The sequence below is a fragment of the Phascolarctos cinereus genome, unplaced genomic scaffold (genome assembly GCF_003287225.1).
Source record: "Phascolarctos cinereus isolate Bilbo 61053 unplaced genomic scaffold, phaCin_HiC Scaffold_1;HRSCAF=81, whole genome shotgun sequence".
In the NCBI taxonomy this organism is placed as follows: Eukaryota; Metazoa; Chordata; class Mammalia; order Diprotodontia; family Phascolarctidae; genus Phascolarctos; species Phascolarctos cinereus.
This window is the reverse complement of record NW_027555514.1, coordinates 173643647-173660058: the sequence shown is the minus strand read 5'-3', so window position 1 is coordinate 173660058 and position 16412 is coordinate 173643647. Positions and strand designations below refer to the sequence as shown.

Below are 16412 nucleotides of genomic sequence, written 5' to 3'. Positions count from 1 at the left end.
TTATTAAGGAATAGCCATATTGTTCATAACATATACAACATTTATCACCTAATTCAAAATATGCCAAGTTATTAATATGTAAGATAAAGGAAAGCAGTTAAGTGGTATATTAACAGACATTTACAGCTTTGGAAGCTCTCTAAAATTATGATTTACATAGTAATTCCTGAAAGTTTGATATTTGTTATCTTCTCAGAAAGGATTACATTAGAAGATTATCATAAAGAATAATAATCTCATACACACACCCAGAAATAGCCCCTAGTGGTAATAATCTATACTGTTTTAGCTTTTGAACACTAACATAGTAGGATCCCACAAAATATTTGTGGATGGATAGAGGGAAGGAAGGAAGGAAACAAAAAAGAAAGGAAGGAAAGACGAAATCACCTCATTTCTCTCTCTCATAAAATCTACTATATGAAGCTAAGAAAATTGGAGCTAGAGACTCCAAGAAATACATGATGATAATATAGTAATTAGAAAAAAATGACAAATACTGGTTTTCAGGGTTTATATGCAATCATTAATGAATTTTATGACATAGTATCATAGAAAGTGAAACTAGAAGAAACCTAAAGATCTAATGCCATCTAATTCTCAGCTTTTACAGATAAAGAAACTGAGGTCAAAGTAAGTAGAATATCTTGTTTAATATTAACTTAAATAATTCTTTATTAATGAATGTCAAGTTTCTATAAAAAAGATTGTGTTAAAGGCAAAATATTTTAAATTCAATATGCAAATTTATAATATTACTCATATAGGTTTTTTTTCCATGTCTATATATGTTTTCACCAGTGTAAGGAACCCCATTGGCAGAAACCCCCTCTATAAATACTAAAATGATGTCAGCTTTTTCCTTATATTGCTAATTTCTAGGCACCCATGCTTGTAATCTAAGCCAACAACTGGCATTCTAGCAATCCTCCTCCCATTTTCTGCTGCCCTGTGTGTATTACCTTCCCCCATTAGAATGTAGATTTTGTAAGGACAAGGACTATTCACTGTCTTACCTGTATTTATAACCTCAGCATTTGGCACAGGGTTTGGCCCATAGTGAATGCTTAGTAATGCTCACTCATGCTATCAATCTATTTATTTATCTATTTATCTATCTATCTATCCACTTAAAACTCATAATCATACAAATTTCCTATGAACACTGAGAAGCTATGTAATTTACCCATGGTCATTCAGCAGATACATTTCAGAGGCAGAACTTAAAAGCTAGGACTTACAGATTCTAAGGCTGACCTTCTATTTGCTACATCATGTTGCCTCAGTATTTTTAAATGATTAGCTCTATTCCCTAGTCAAAATTCATAAATTCTCTTTGTGAATTTCTCACCAAAACAAAATTGGTTTCCCTATAATTAACCTAATCTGGGCCAAATAACTAAGAACAATACATTGAAAGACAAGAAGCAGTCCAATGTAGAATACATCAACTAAGTGTCTTATACTGGACACGTTCATCATTAAGACACCTACTATATTATTCTGAGCCAACTTGAGCATCCAACTCTCTAAAAGGAATAATAACAGTAACAATCTAGCTCACACACACATTTCAGTGTTTTCTTGTGATAAACAACAAAACTTGATCGCATAGGTATACTTTATGAATAATTATCTGTCTGACAAGATATTACGTTCCTCAAGTATTTGTGATTTCAATTTTATTTTGTATTTTGAGGAAAAAATTGTTAGAGTAATCCTGTTATTAGTCATTCTAACCTTTCCTTTCTAAACACCACCCAGCTATTCAGATTTTATACACTGGTTCTTGGGCTTTTCTCTCTCCTTGTTCTCTTCTCTGACACACATGCTTAATAAGCTACTAAATTCTGTGGATTCTACTTATGGAATCTTTTTTCCTTTCTAGTTTTTTCTATCATAATATTAGATTTCATTATTGTCACTTGCAAAACATAATCTTATTATTACCATTTCCCATGAACACACACACATACGCACACACATACATACACACACACAATTTTCTTGAATTCTAGTTTCCAGAGGTCAAAGGCTACTTAATTTTTTTTTCTTTCTACCCCTTGCACTTAGCACAATGGCAAGCACATACTAGGTTCTTAGTAAGTGCTTCATATCACTATGAGATTGATCTTTCTTTTTTTTTTTAGGCAATTGGGGTTAAGTGACTTGCTCAGGGTCACACAGCTAGTAAGTGTTTGGTCTGGGGTCCGGATCTGAACTCAGGCTCTCCTGACTTCAGTGCCGGTACTCTAGCCACTGCTCCCCTGAGATTGATCTTTCTTATGCCAATATCTGGTCATATAAATTCTTTTCTTAAAACCCTTTGCTAACTCTCTATTTCCTACTGAAAAAAAATTCAGACTACTCAGGCAGATTTTCAAAGCCTTCTAAAACTTGGCCCCACACTCTCTTTCTCCCTTATCTCACAACCCTCCATATTCACTATGGTCTTGCCAAGCTAGACTAAGAAAATATTTCTATATATGCCCTGTGCTGCCCAGTCTTTGAGCTCCATCTAACTATTTGGAATATTTAATATTACTCATAATGAGTATAATAATAACAATAACCTTACAATCTCTCATATAATATAATAAATTAACAGTAAATATTTCAATAAATGTTTCAAAGTATTAAAGTATCACAGTATTGAATAATAAAGTATTTGTATTATATCTAGCACATAATAAACAGACATTGCATAACTAAAGGCCATAACATTACATTTAGTCTAAAATTTTTCTCTAATAATACCTAATATTCAAAGAGATATCTAGACTTTGACAATTTTTCAAATAGTGTCCTGCTAACAAAATATGTAAATATTTCCCTCTGACCTGAGCTATTGATTTGCTCTGAAGTATGACTTGAAGCCCTTGACATTTCTATAGATAATATAATTATAATGCTTTCCCTATCCACACAAATGATTTATCCCTTTAAAAATGTATACTTATTGTGCCATTTACTTGGATGATACCCTGTGGCAGTAAGTTCTACAGTTTAATTGTGTTTTACATGAAAATGATGTCCTTTTATCTGTTTTGGTCATGCTAGCTGATTTCATTGGGTGCTTCCTCTTACTTTGATTATGGGAAAAGGTAAATAAAATTACCAGCTGATATACTTTCCTCATCACCATATTCTGTCCACAATAAAGGATAGCATTTATTTGCTTCTCATTTTTGATTCATGTTTACACATGAAGTATTCGGTTTTGGACTGCTAATTTCAACTATTTCATTTTACAGCCTCTTTGGTGATAGAGAGCAACAATAGTACAGGCCTCAGGGGAGTATCTTTGGGATATGGCTCTCTTTCAGGCTTCTCCTAAGTTCTCTTTCCTCCTCATCTTGTTGGAAAAAATGAGAGATTATTAAGTATCTGGATTTCTAAGGACTTCTCTATCTGTAAAATCAATAGGTGGATTTGAAATGTCAGAAAGTTATAGTTTAAGAAAGTTCACCTTTAACTGTTAGAAGTGAGTCAATAATTACCTATATACACAAAATAGGTGTCAAATTTGCTTTGTATATGTAACAATCTGCTCTCAGGCAATTAACAAAGGGCTCAAGATATGCAGACACGAGATACATATAGATATATGCTTATTTATATATGTATAATACAATACATTGATTTAACATAATTTAATTTGTCTTTAACCACATAGGGAGGCAGCATAGTAAAGTAGATAAAAAAGCTCACCTCAGAGCCAGGAAGACATATTTTCGGGTTCTGCCTTCACATACTGACTGTATGACTCTGGAGATGTCATTTAACCTCTCAGTTCTCTAAGCAACTTTCTATGACTATAAATTACAGAGAAGATGATGATCTGCATTAGTACAGAGAATTTCCTCTTCTGGGAGTTCTCAGTGACAGTGCAGGTTCAGTCTTTATCTATAGCTACAATGCTGTTTCTAAGTAGTTCACACTTATCAAAGTGAGGCATTCAGGAGTGCTTCCATCATATTGCAACTCCTGAATGTCATACTCCTGAATTTTTGGCAATTCTTATATCCTAGTGACTTAAAAGAATTTCTTGCATTTTCTCCCCAACCACCAAAATAAATAATTATGTTCAATTTCCAAATATCTTGGATCCTTGTGTTTTCTTCCATGAAATATTCTAAATATAAATGACTATAATATGTAGCCCTGTATTACTCAATTGGGTATAGGAAGAATAGGTTGTCATCGTCATCGTCATCATCATTATCATCATCATCATCATCATCATTTATATAGTACCTACTATGTGCTAGGTAGCTACTTTATACAAATATCTCATTTCATCCTCATACTAACTCAGGGAGGTTGTTCCTATTATTACCCCCATTTTATAGACGAGGAAACTGAGGCAGAATTTGTGATTTGCCCAAAGTCACACAGTTAGCATGTGGCTGAGGCCAGATTTAATCTCTGGTCTTTCACACTCCAGGCCTAGTGATTTATTCACTGTGCTACCTAGCTGCTTCTGATAGATATTGTTTAGTAGACTTTCAATTCTATCTATTTTCAATGGGTATCAAACCTTTAAGGCAGTTAGATATGCAACTTTTTGTACTTTAAGGCCAAACTTGCCTATTATTTCAATTATATTTTGATTTCTTACTTTAACATTCCAATTCCCTATCATTAATTTGATTTTTTTTGTGTTATTTCTAAAAGATGCTTTAAGTCTTCATAGAACTGATCAGCTTTCCCCTCTTTGGCATCAGTGTTTGAAGCACAGACTTATATTACTGTAGTGGTGGACAGTTTGCCTTCAATTCAAACAGAGATTTCTGATGTTTTTGAGATTATATCCTAGTACTGCTTTTCTCACCTTTTTATCGACTATGAGGGTTGCTCTACTTCTTCTAAGTGATTCTTGCTCACAATAGTATATGCAGTGATTATTTGAATTAAATTCACACATTTCCATCCACTCAAGTTCACTGATACCCAAGATGTCAATGTTTAATCTTTCTATCTCCTGCTTAATCACATTCAGTTTACCTTGGCTCATAGAACAAACATTCCAGATTCCTACGCAATATTGATCTTTACAGCATTGGACTTTTCTTTTGTCATGAGGCACTTTCACAGTTGAACTTCCTTTCAGCTTTGGCCCAATTGCTTCATTAGTACTGGAGCTAATTGTAGTTATCCTCCACTCTTCCCCAATAGCTTATTGTATACTTTATGACCCAAGAGGCTCATCTTCTGGGTGTCATATCTTTTATGTTATTACTATCCATGGGGTTTTCCTCACAAATATACTGGAGTGGTTGTCATTTCCTTCTCCAGTTTTTCACTTTTTGTCAGAATTCTCTAATATGACCTGTCTGTCTTGGGTAATCCCTTATGGTATCATTGAGCTATGCAAGCCCCTCCACTATGACAAGGCAGTAATCCAAGAGGGGGAGGAAAGAAGGAAAACAAAAAATAAAGGAGAAAGAGAAAAATATACCCAACTGAATACAAAATTCCAGAAAATAACAAGGAGAGATAAGAAGGTTCTCTTAAATTAGTAATGCAAAGAAACAGAAGAAAACAACAAACTGAGAAAGACATGAACTCTTCAAGAAAATTAAAGATATCAAGGTTACATTTTGTGCAAAAATGGCTATGATAAAAGACAAAAACATCAAGCATTTAACAAAAGCAAAAGGGATTGAGAAAAGGTGGCAAGAATTTACTGAAGACTTATACAAGAAAGATCTTAACGTCATCAATAATCACAGTGGTATGGTTACCGATAAAGAGCCAGAGATCCTAGAGAATGAAGTGAAGTGGGCCTTAGGAAGCATCGCTAACAATAAGGCTGGTGGATGTGATGGAATTCCTGCTGAACTGCTTAAAATCCTAAAAGATGATCCTATTAAAATGCAGCACTCAATACTCCAGTAAATTTGGAAAACTCAACATTGGCCACTGGATTGAAAAAGATCATCTTATATCCCAATCCTAAAGAAGGATAATGCAAGAGAATGTTCATATTGCAGCAAGGTTGTACTTAAAATTCTGCAGGCTAGGTTTCAGCAATATTTGAACTGAGAATTATCAGAAGAGCAGGATGATTTTCAAAGAGGCGAAGGAACTAGAGACCAAATTGCCAACATTTGATAAATTACAGGGAAAGCAATTACAGGGAAAATATCTACTTCTGCTTCATTGACTACATTAAAGCCTTAGACTGTGGATCACAACAAAATGTGACAATGTGATAAGCCTTCAAAAAGGTGGGAGTACCAGACCATCCTACTTGTCTTCTAAGGAACCTGTATGTGGGCCAAGAAGCAACAGTTACAAGTGAATATGGAACTGATTGGTTGAATATTGGAAAAGGAGTATGATAAGGTTGCATATTGTAACCTTAAAATTATATGCAGAGTATATCATGTGAAATACCAGGCTGGATGAATCAAAAGCCAGAATTAAGGTTGCTGGGAGAAATATCAATAATCTCGGATACGTAGATGATACCACTCTGATGGCAGAAAGTGAAGAGGAATTAAGAAGTCTCTTGGTGAGGGTGAAAGAGGAGAGTGTAAAAGCTGGCTTGAAGCTTAATATTGAAAAAAACTAAGATCTTGGCTACTGGTCCCATTACTTCCTAGCAAATACGGGGAGAAAAATGGAAGGGGGAGATTTAGCATTTTGGGGATTGAAGATCACCGCAGATGGCAACTGCAGCCATGAAATTAAAAGATGCTTAGTCCTTGGAAGGAAAGCTATGGCAAATCTGGACAGCATACTAAAAACAGAGACATCGCCTTGGTGACAAAAGTCCATATAGTCAAAGCAATGTTTTTTCCAGTAGGGATGTATGGCCATGAGAGTTGGACAAAAAGGAAAGTTGAATGCCTCAGGAAATGCTTTTCAACTGTGGTGCTGGACAAGATTTTAGAGAGTCTCTTGGATGGCAAGGAGATTAAGGCAGTCAATCCTTAGAGAAATTAATTTACACCATTCACCAGAAAGTCAAATACTGAAACTTAAGTTTAAGTACTTAGTCTACCTAATGAGAAGACAGAATTCTTTGGAAAATACTATGATGTTGGGAAAGATTGAAGGTAAAAGGAAAACGGGATGGCAGAGGATGAGACAGTGTCATGGAAGAAATTAACATAAGCTTGGAGAAGACTTAAAGAGTTAGTGGAGAGGGGGAAAAAAAGAGTTAGAGGAGAATAGAAGGGCCTGGTGTGCTATGGTCCACGAGATCACAAATTATTGGATGTCACTCAGTGACTGAACAACAACTGAACTTGCTCTCTCCAAAGTTACCAATGTTTTTTTTTTTTTTTTGGCCAAAGCTAATGGCTTTTTTTTTCATTCCTCACACGTCTTGACTTCACTGTTATTCACCTGCTCCTCTTAGATATACCCTTCTCCTTGGATTTTTATGACACTAATTTTGTCTGGTACTCCTCCTAACTGTTTGACCAATCATTTTCCCCTCAACCTACTCTCTGGTTCAGCAATGCTGGCCTGCTTGAAGTTTCTCAAACACAGCACCCCATCTGCTGTCTCTATGCCTTTGCATTCCTGAAATGCTTTACCCTCTCCCCTCTGCCTCTTGCTTTCTGTGACTTCTTTCAAGTCCCATCATCTGAAGGAGGTCATTCCTAATGTTCCCCCACCCCAAATGTTAATGCTTTCCACTCTCAGATAATATTTTATCAACTCTGTACCCACTGCATATATATGTAATTATTTACATGTTTCCCACATTAGAATGTGAGCTGCTTGAGTCCAAGGACTGTTTTTTGTTTTATTTTTTTCTTTGGTTGTTTGCCATTCTTTGTATCCCCAACACCTATCACAGTGCCTGGCACATAGCAGCACTTAATAAATGCTTGTTGACTTAGCTTTTTGTAGACAGGAAGAATGGTAGCATGTATGAAATTTCAGGGTATTTCTTCTGCATTGAAGATGGCAGGATTCATTCTAAATATTAATAGATATGCCATAAAGGGCTCGGGATTTACTACAGTTTATAAGCTTGATTATAATAACGACGTCAAAAGTTGCACTTTGGCAGATTTTCTGTCTCATATGGCTGGTGTTCTGTTAGAGAGATCACACGTGTGATTCTGGCTGCTCCTCAGGACTTCTTCCCTGTCTGATCAAATTTAACTTTCTCTAGCCTTAAATCTACATGGAATTCCCTCTGTTTCATATATTTTGTTTTTTCCAATAGCTATTATGTATCCCCTGTCACTCTAGCATTTTTTTTGGTTCGGTTTTCTGTTTTCAAGAGGGGGTTGTGGTTGTGTCTATCCCAAGTGTCTGTGTTTCCAGTTGCATGGTTTGCCCCCTTTGTCTCTCATCATTGCTTTTGGCCCAGTCTCTTGACAGGAAATGAGAGATTTATTTTATCTGGCCTGAACAACATTGTTCCTTCCTGACTACTGGTGTTACTTCACTCCAAATAACACAACTTTGTGCTCACAGCCTGCCCAAGGTCAAAGCCTGAGGGTGATAGACACATTTAAAAGCAGGGGGAAGCAGGGAATAAGAAGGAAAGAGGGTTAAGTAGAGAAATAAAGATGGGATGCAAAAGTTAAACCTGCCCAGCTCTGTGTTTTCTGCCAGGACTGGGATAGAATCTGTTTTGAAGAGCTGGAAAAGAGAGTATTCTCTTCCAGGTGTTATCAATCTAAAATGACACTGTGAAATAATTTAGGTTTGAAATCCATCTTTTTTTTAAAAAGTCATGGGCACCGCAAGGAAAGGGCTTACAAAGCTTTTCAAAAAGCATAATTTAAATATTTTCATTTGAATGACTGTAGGAATTCATACATTTCTCCTATAGTGGAAGTTTTCAGGGGAAATCTTGATTTCTTAGACTGGGGCACCACTGACTGAGCTGAACAAGCTGAATTGAGGGACATGCTCTTTAAACAAGGGAACTACTGTTTGCCCCCTAGTGACTGGAGTGTTACATCAAGAATAATTGGCAACTAAGCATCGAGTTGTTCAGTGAACCTCCTTCTCAACTCTTGAAGTCTTTTGTTTTTGTAATATATTCATTTTTTAATCTAAAATGTATTATTAAAGGGATGGTTGATGAATATCTCAAAAAGGAAGTGGTGATCACTAAGTGTCTTCATGGCTTCAGTAAGAACAGGCCACGCCAAAGTAACCTCATTTCATGTTTTGACTGGGTTATTATGTTGGTAGACCAAGGAAATGCTCAAATTCAGTTTACCTAGATTTTAGCAAAGCATTTGACAATGCTTTCCATGTTTTTTCTGGTGGACAAAATGGAAGGCTAGTCCAGTTAAATAGAACAAGAATGGGATCAATGAGTACAACCAAACAGTAAACATTAATGGTTCCATATTTATTTGAAAGGAGGTTTCTAGAAGATCTTTGTTTGACCTTGTACCATCTAACATTTTATAAGTAGCCTGGGAAAAGGCATGAATGGTATCTTTATCTAATGTGCCAATGACACAAAGTTCTCCTGCTTAGGAAAAAGATTGGAGAATCTATTTCAGATAGTAGTGATCAAAGTTGCCTTTGCTGTGAAGCACATATACTGCACATTCAAAGCTGACCCAAGTAATAAGGGCTATACATAATGAACTAAAATTGTTGGACCTATATCTGAATGAGTAGTAGAAACAACTTCCTAAGGTACTCAGAATTAATCCAGTTGGTCAGTGACATAACACTAGAGAATATGAACTCAATGCTGAATAGGCAGGACATTGTTCCCACTGTTCACCTGGATGCAGATGAAACAATATCAGTTCATCATCTATAGTACCCTTTATCACCTGGTTCAGACCTGTGCATGTAGTTAGACCTTTATAGTCTAAAATGACCCAGTCATGTGTGGTACGTTTAGGATTGAGTCATTAGCATTAAAAAAAACAAAAAAATGCTCAGCAAAGGCCTCCTGGAAATAAGCTTTTTTCTTTTTTAGAGGCATTAGCCCCAAGAAGAATAATGAAAGCTGGGACCAGAGGTTAACTCTGCGTGTCCTAAGAAAAATACAAAAAGAGCACATCTAAGGAATCTAAATAGTATTTTGCTTTGAGTGATCATGTTAGGTGTATACAAGCCAGGCTTGTGTGGACTCGGTGGTAAATACTGCTTATGTTAGGGCTATGTCACTGTATGCTTGAAGATTCCCAGGAAAGTCATAGGTATCAGTGAAAAGGTAAAGTCCTAGAATGTCCAGACTATCTATAGTTTTAGCATTGACTGGGATAAACTTCATTTTCTTCAAAGTAATTGCAGTGCACTGTGTTCAGCAAGCATGGATTCAGTACCTGAATACACTGATAATCTACGCATCCTTTTTTTTTTTTTTGGCAGACACTTAAAAGAGAATAGACAGGACTGAGACAGCAGAACATTGAAGGAGTACTAAACTCTCCAATTTAATTCTGGGAACTATCTGGTACCCAAAGATAATCTGAGAAAAGAAATCACAAGAGTCAAGGCAATTTCATTAAATGGTGGGATATAAGATGTTCCCAAAGGTTAACACACAAAATACAAATCAATGACTACTAATCTTTCTAAGAGTTTTTATTTTGTTTTGATCTGAAACTATGATTTCATTGGTTCAGAGAATTCTGGATGAAGAAATAGCAAAGGCTTTCCAACTTATAGTTAGTGAGAGTTGTCTGAGGTACTAAGAAGACAAATTGCTTTCCCAGAGTCATATAGTAACCATAATTTGATCCAAAGTCTTCCTCTGTCTTTGGCAAATACTTTATCCACTGCACAAAGACCATTTCCAAATTTCTGAAAGTAGTTTTGGGAAATATCTCTAAGAAATATGGAGGATCTCAGTAAGTACCTGAAGGAGATGTTAGTTATTGGCACCATGATAGATTCCCATCCTAGTGATATGGAAGAAGTATGGCAAGGTTCAGATTGAATAAATTATTGGTCTTTGATTCAGAAAAAAGGGTAAATCATACAACTTGCTGTGAATTCAAGATGCCCTGGACTTGTCAGACAGTAATTCTCAGGGTCAGGAGTATGCAGTGGAATGATAGTGGCAAAAGAAGATTAGGAAAAGATAAGTCTTCATCTGCTAAGAAGAATTATATCTATTTGATGCTATCCATTTCCAGAGAGAGAATTAATTAAATGATGGAGATTGAAATACATATATTTTTAAATTACATATTTTTTTTTGCTTTTTCATAACATGACTGATATGGAAATATGTTTTACATGACTTCACATATATAATGGGCATCGCATTGCTTGCCTTCTCAATAGGTGGGAGAGAGACTGCAGGGAAGGAATTTGAAACTGAAAAGCTAAAAAAAAATGAAGACATTCACAATAAAAGAGAATTTAACCTATTTGAGTAAATGCTATGAGGGATTTCTGGGCTTCCTATCAATTTTCAACGGATCATATAAAGAGTGGCTCAGAATATGAACCACCATGGAAATGTTCATTGACAATGGTAATCTGACTCACTGGGGAAGACATGAAGATAATAGATTGACAAGTTGCTACTAGTCTAAAGCTTTGAATTGGCATGTTCCAATTTGGCCAGTTGTGTCAAAGACAAGGCTACATGGCATCCCATCACTGAGTGAAAATTGACCCTGAGAAGAGAGAATCACTCATGAACTAGCAGAGGCAGCTAGGTGGTGGTGGTGAATAGAGTGATGGGCTTGGATTAAGGAAGATCCAATAGTTGTGTGACCTTGGGTAAGTCACTTACCCTCCATTTGCTTACATTTCCTTAACTGAGGTTGTTGTGAGGATCAAATTAAATAATATTCTCAAACTACTTATCACAGTGCCAGGCACATAATAGATATTATATAAATGGTAGCTGTGATGATGATGATGATGATGATGATGATGACCTAGACATAGTCAAATAATTTTTAACAACTAAGGACATTTATGGGATTTTCTAGAAACTATCAAATTTATGAAGAACTATGCCATTATCTGAAAAACTCTCAAAACCTTACCCATGTATATATAACCAAATACATCTTTAAGCAGAAAAGCAGAAAGGGGTAGTCTTCCCTTTACCCTTTGACCACAATAAGAGCCCATAGGGATGAGAATTGTGATAATACCTGTAAAGATTTTGTTAACAGTCTCACATATATATCAATGTTGACTTTCACTGATTCAAACAAGTCCTTTCTATTCATGCTAACCCCAGCTTAGGTGGCCTGGGCTGTTTTTTACCAGGATAGCCATGAGAATTCTATTGAATTCATCAGTGGGAATCATTTTTCCTTTTTCTTAGTATCCAAAATGCTTAGAAAAATCCTTGGCACATAGCAAATGCTTAATAAATGCATTATGATTAATTGATTGATAGGGGTTTTAGTGACAGAGAGATCCTTATTCTAACCACAAATTAGATTTCTTAGCTTTGATATTTTAGGACAGATGACAACCCATGGGCCTATATTCTGTCAAACATCATCAGACACCCTCAGCCAAGGATGGGTATTGGTGATGACCAATAATCAGTTCAACATGGATTACAGGCTACAAACAATTAATGTGAATGCAATTGCCCTATCCTATGAGCACTATTCACCCAAAATCATGGTGTCTCCCAAGGAAGAGGTAAAGGGGTAACCTATGATAGGAAAAGAAGAGAGTTGTTAAAGAAAATGCAACCAAGAGTTTTTGTGACTTTAGTCCAATCCTTTCTAATCTGATTAAGCATAGCTGATTTTTAGTAATAGCACAAGGTTAAAGGTTTATAAAAAGTGATACAATCCAAAAGGGAAAAGCAGGGAACCTGACCCACTAAGGCTTCCTCTAGGGCACATTATTATTGATGGAGTGGCAGAATTTGTCTCTCTGACCTGAAGAGCCATATAGTATTATAATTGAACTCACATGCACCAGGAAAAGTAGCTAGTGCTTCCCACTTATTCATGACTATAAAAGTCTTTCCGGATGATTTTAGACATCTGGCTCAAAAGACAATTGATATAAGAAATTTGAGATCTTTCCAGGTACATTCAAAGAAAAAATCCTACTGATACAGGCTATTTAGCTGCATATATGCATTTTATACCCATTTTATTTTTACCTTTAATTCTACTTCAATGTTGTGCCTCTAGTACATTCATATATACTTTACATATAAGGAACATTTTGTTCATAATTATGCTATTTGTAATTCAATAGAATTATATAATACATACTGACAATCTTAGAAATATACCTGGTATAATTTGTATGCACAGTAAAATTTTAAACCGAGGAAGCACATGTAGCAGATGTGCTAAAAAGAAAGACCTCACTTCTGATAATTCCATGCTAAGAGGCACAAGGGAATACTGAGAGAGAGATGAAGCCACATGAAGAGATGGTGGCATCTTCCAGGGGTACAGTATTTATTAGGAATAATCAATCAGCTAGGTTAGATAAGTAGCCTGATGACCAAGAAGTAAAGCACACATGAGCCAAGTAAAATCTAGAAGCTGAAACAATTTGGAGGGTTTACACAGAATGTGGAGTGTGAAAGAATGGGAGACAGAAAGCAGTAGGTACACCCAAGGTGACAAGTAAAGACTCCATGGGAAATAAGCATGAGTTAGAATGCAGATACAACTTTCACCAAAGTTTTCAATGGCGTTTACTCTGGTGGGACTTTCATTTTTGACTTTGTAAGTTTTGTTTCCAGGTGATTCTCTGGGAAAGAATGAAGAAAAAAATGTTCTATTCCCATGATTCCTGGTCTTGTAAGTGAATCCCAATTCTTTCCTTTATGTGATTTAAATAAATCTCTTGTCTGTTTAAATGTATGACAGGACTTGTTGCTCATGGGGTAGACATTATCTCTGTCAAATTCAGATGTTCTTAGAGAGACATCTGGCTAAGACAAAAAAAAAATTTATAGAGGTAAATAGTTACTGAGGAGCCTACAAGACTGACCTCATATCTATGTGAAACCATAGTTGTTCTTTCCTAGTTATACTGACTGTGGATAACATGTAAACAACTATTCACATATTGGATTAGTTGATCAGTTTGACAGTAGAAGGCATGAGAGATAACAGATGGACAACCTGAGCGGTACACTTCACAATGCAAAAAGAACAAGGGGAAGGCCACCAGTGCACTGGATAGATTTTCTATAAAGGATTTATGATAAAACACGGACAAAGGATAAGAAATTATGGACAGATTGTGCTCTAAGTTGGTGGGAGGAATATTCACATGATAAAGTCACAGGTAGAATGAATAATACTATTAAAATAACAGATATTCCACTTTTGAGTATTACTAGTACTCTGGACACCAAATCAAATACAGTTTCCAGCGATAGGACAGACAAGATGTTAACAGCAACAACAAAAAAAAGCTCATGATAAAAGGTGAGAAAATGCTTCAGAACAAAATCTGATCTTCTCAATGGCAGTGTCTGCATGTTGCCAAACTAGTTGTTTGGAACGTAAAAAATGTCCCTGCTTCACTCCAGAAATAGTCTTTTGTGCTCTGGTAGGTGAAGAAGACTGTCCAATAGGCATGGTTTCATAATGTATTTTACTTCTCTAGCAGTACATCATTGGACAACATAAAAACAACACATGTTGCAGAAAAGAATCCACAGGGAGTAACTGAATGTCCTGTGGGGATGACATTTTACAGTCCCCATGAAGATTTAGAGATTTATCTACCAATATGAGGCTATACAAAAATGCAGTGGAATATAAATACATTTGTCCCAATCTACTGGAGTTTTACCATGAAAGTTGTACTACTGAAGTTGCTCTCAAGTTGCCATGGTGTTTCTGTTGTGTTTGTCATGAGGGAAGTGGAGCCAGTGCAATTTGTCCATGTTTTACCAATTACCATCTGGCAGGGATATGACAACATGTGAAATCTTCACAGGACTCTTGTTTTTCTACTATCTGCTGGATAACTAAGGAGATCACCAGACTGCTGGGATGACAGCCAGATGGTAAGCAGGTATGTTTATGAGTTTCAGATTCTTATTTTCTTTTAATGCTTTCACACACTGTGCAAGGCGAGGCCGAAAAGTGAACGAAAAGGGGAATAGATACACTAGTGACTGGGATAAGATGGTCCTGACTTTTTTTTCAAAGTTTCTCAAAATGTGTTACACAACCAATTCTTCTTACTCTATTGATCTAGGTTGAAAAGCCATCACTGAAAAATGACCAAGAAATAAAAATCTGAAAATGGTACCCTTTTCTATAAATTGGTATACTGATTTTTCCTAGAAAGTTATTAAATGAGCATACATGCTTCTGAAGCGCATCATCATCACCAAAACCCAGAAACATCTATTGTGTACCCATTTTTTAATGGGCCACTGTGCCGGGTGATGTGATGAGTAAATTCAAGCTAACATTTCTTCTTTGATCCCTTAAATTAAACTATGGTGAGCAAAGATTGTTCAATGTCTGTGACAAAACTTCAAAAATGGCTGAGGACATGTGCGTGTCAGTGACTGCCCACTTGTGTCAGGGAGAAAAACTATATTGATGAAAAGAGCTTATATGAGTTGTGTATAATATGAGAGTTAGAAAACACTTTCACATTCCAACACACTTGTTTTATACTTGAGCAAAGTGAGCAGGTAAATGACTCAGGTAAGGTTACCCAATCAGTGGGAATAGAACTCAGGTCTATAGACTCCTATGTTTTATTTTGTTTTTGTTCAAATCTGTGATTTCAGTCAGTTAGGCAGTCAATAAATATTTATTAAGCACCTACTAAGTGCCAGGCCCTGTGCTAAGTGCTGGAGATACAAAGAAAAGCAGAAGATGAAGGGAACTCGTAGTGATCAAACTCCCTCTAACAATGCCGGTCAACACCCTCTCTGTAATTTAGACTTGGAGAGTTGTTGAAGGCATTGAAAACTCAAATGACTTGCTCAGAGTCATGCAATCAACATATACTAGACAGGACCCGAACCCAGATACGCCTGATTCCAAGGTCATCTGTCTATATCCTCTATGCCTTAACATCTCTAGAATTATTTCCATTAAACCACTGAGCTGCTTCTATCAAAAGTAAAGAAAATATCCTCAAAATTTTGTTATACAACCTTTCTAATATTATGTCATTTTAGCTTGTCCTTCAGCATCTAGTGTTTCTTTCAATACATAGAAAAACATATCTAAACACCTATACTTAAAAGCTTAGTTCTACACATATGCATGTACTTGTCGGTTTTCACATAGATGATTTTAGTTATATGATTGCAGATAAGGCCTTGTTAGCAGAGAGAACAGTGTTTTGGAGTTACAAATTTTACTGATGAATTCACATATACTCCATAATTTTGATCACCACTAATGGCCTGTGAGTTAATTATGGTGTTAACAATAAAGTTAATATAAAGTAAACTAAATTTTGAGTCAAAATTAGTTCAAGATGGTAAAATAAATTGGAAGAAAATTTGTGAAGGTAACAGT

General features: G+C 35.9%; 1 protein-coding gene and 1 pseudogene across 4 annotated transcripts in view; one reads left to right on the top strand and one right to left on the bottom strand.

The window, feature by feature from the left end:
• Positions 1 to 16412, bottom strand: part of SOX5 (SRY-box transcription factor 5) — a 1266595-nt gene that overhangs the window by 633362 nt on the left and 616821 nt on the right. The window lies entirely within an intron of this gene.
• Positions 587 to 6218, top strand: LOC110213775 (uncharacterized; annotated as a pseudogene).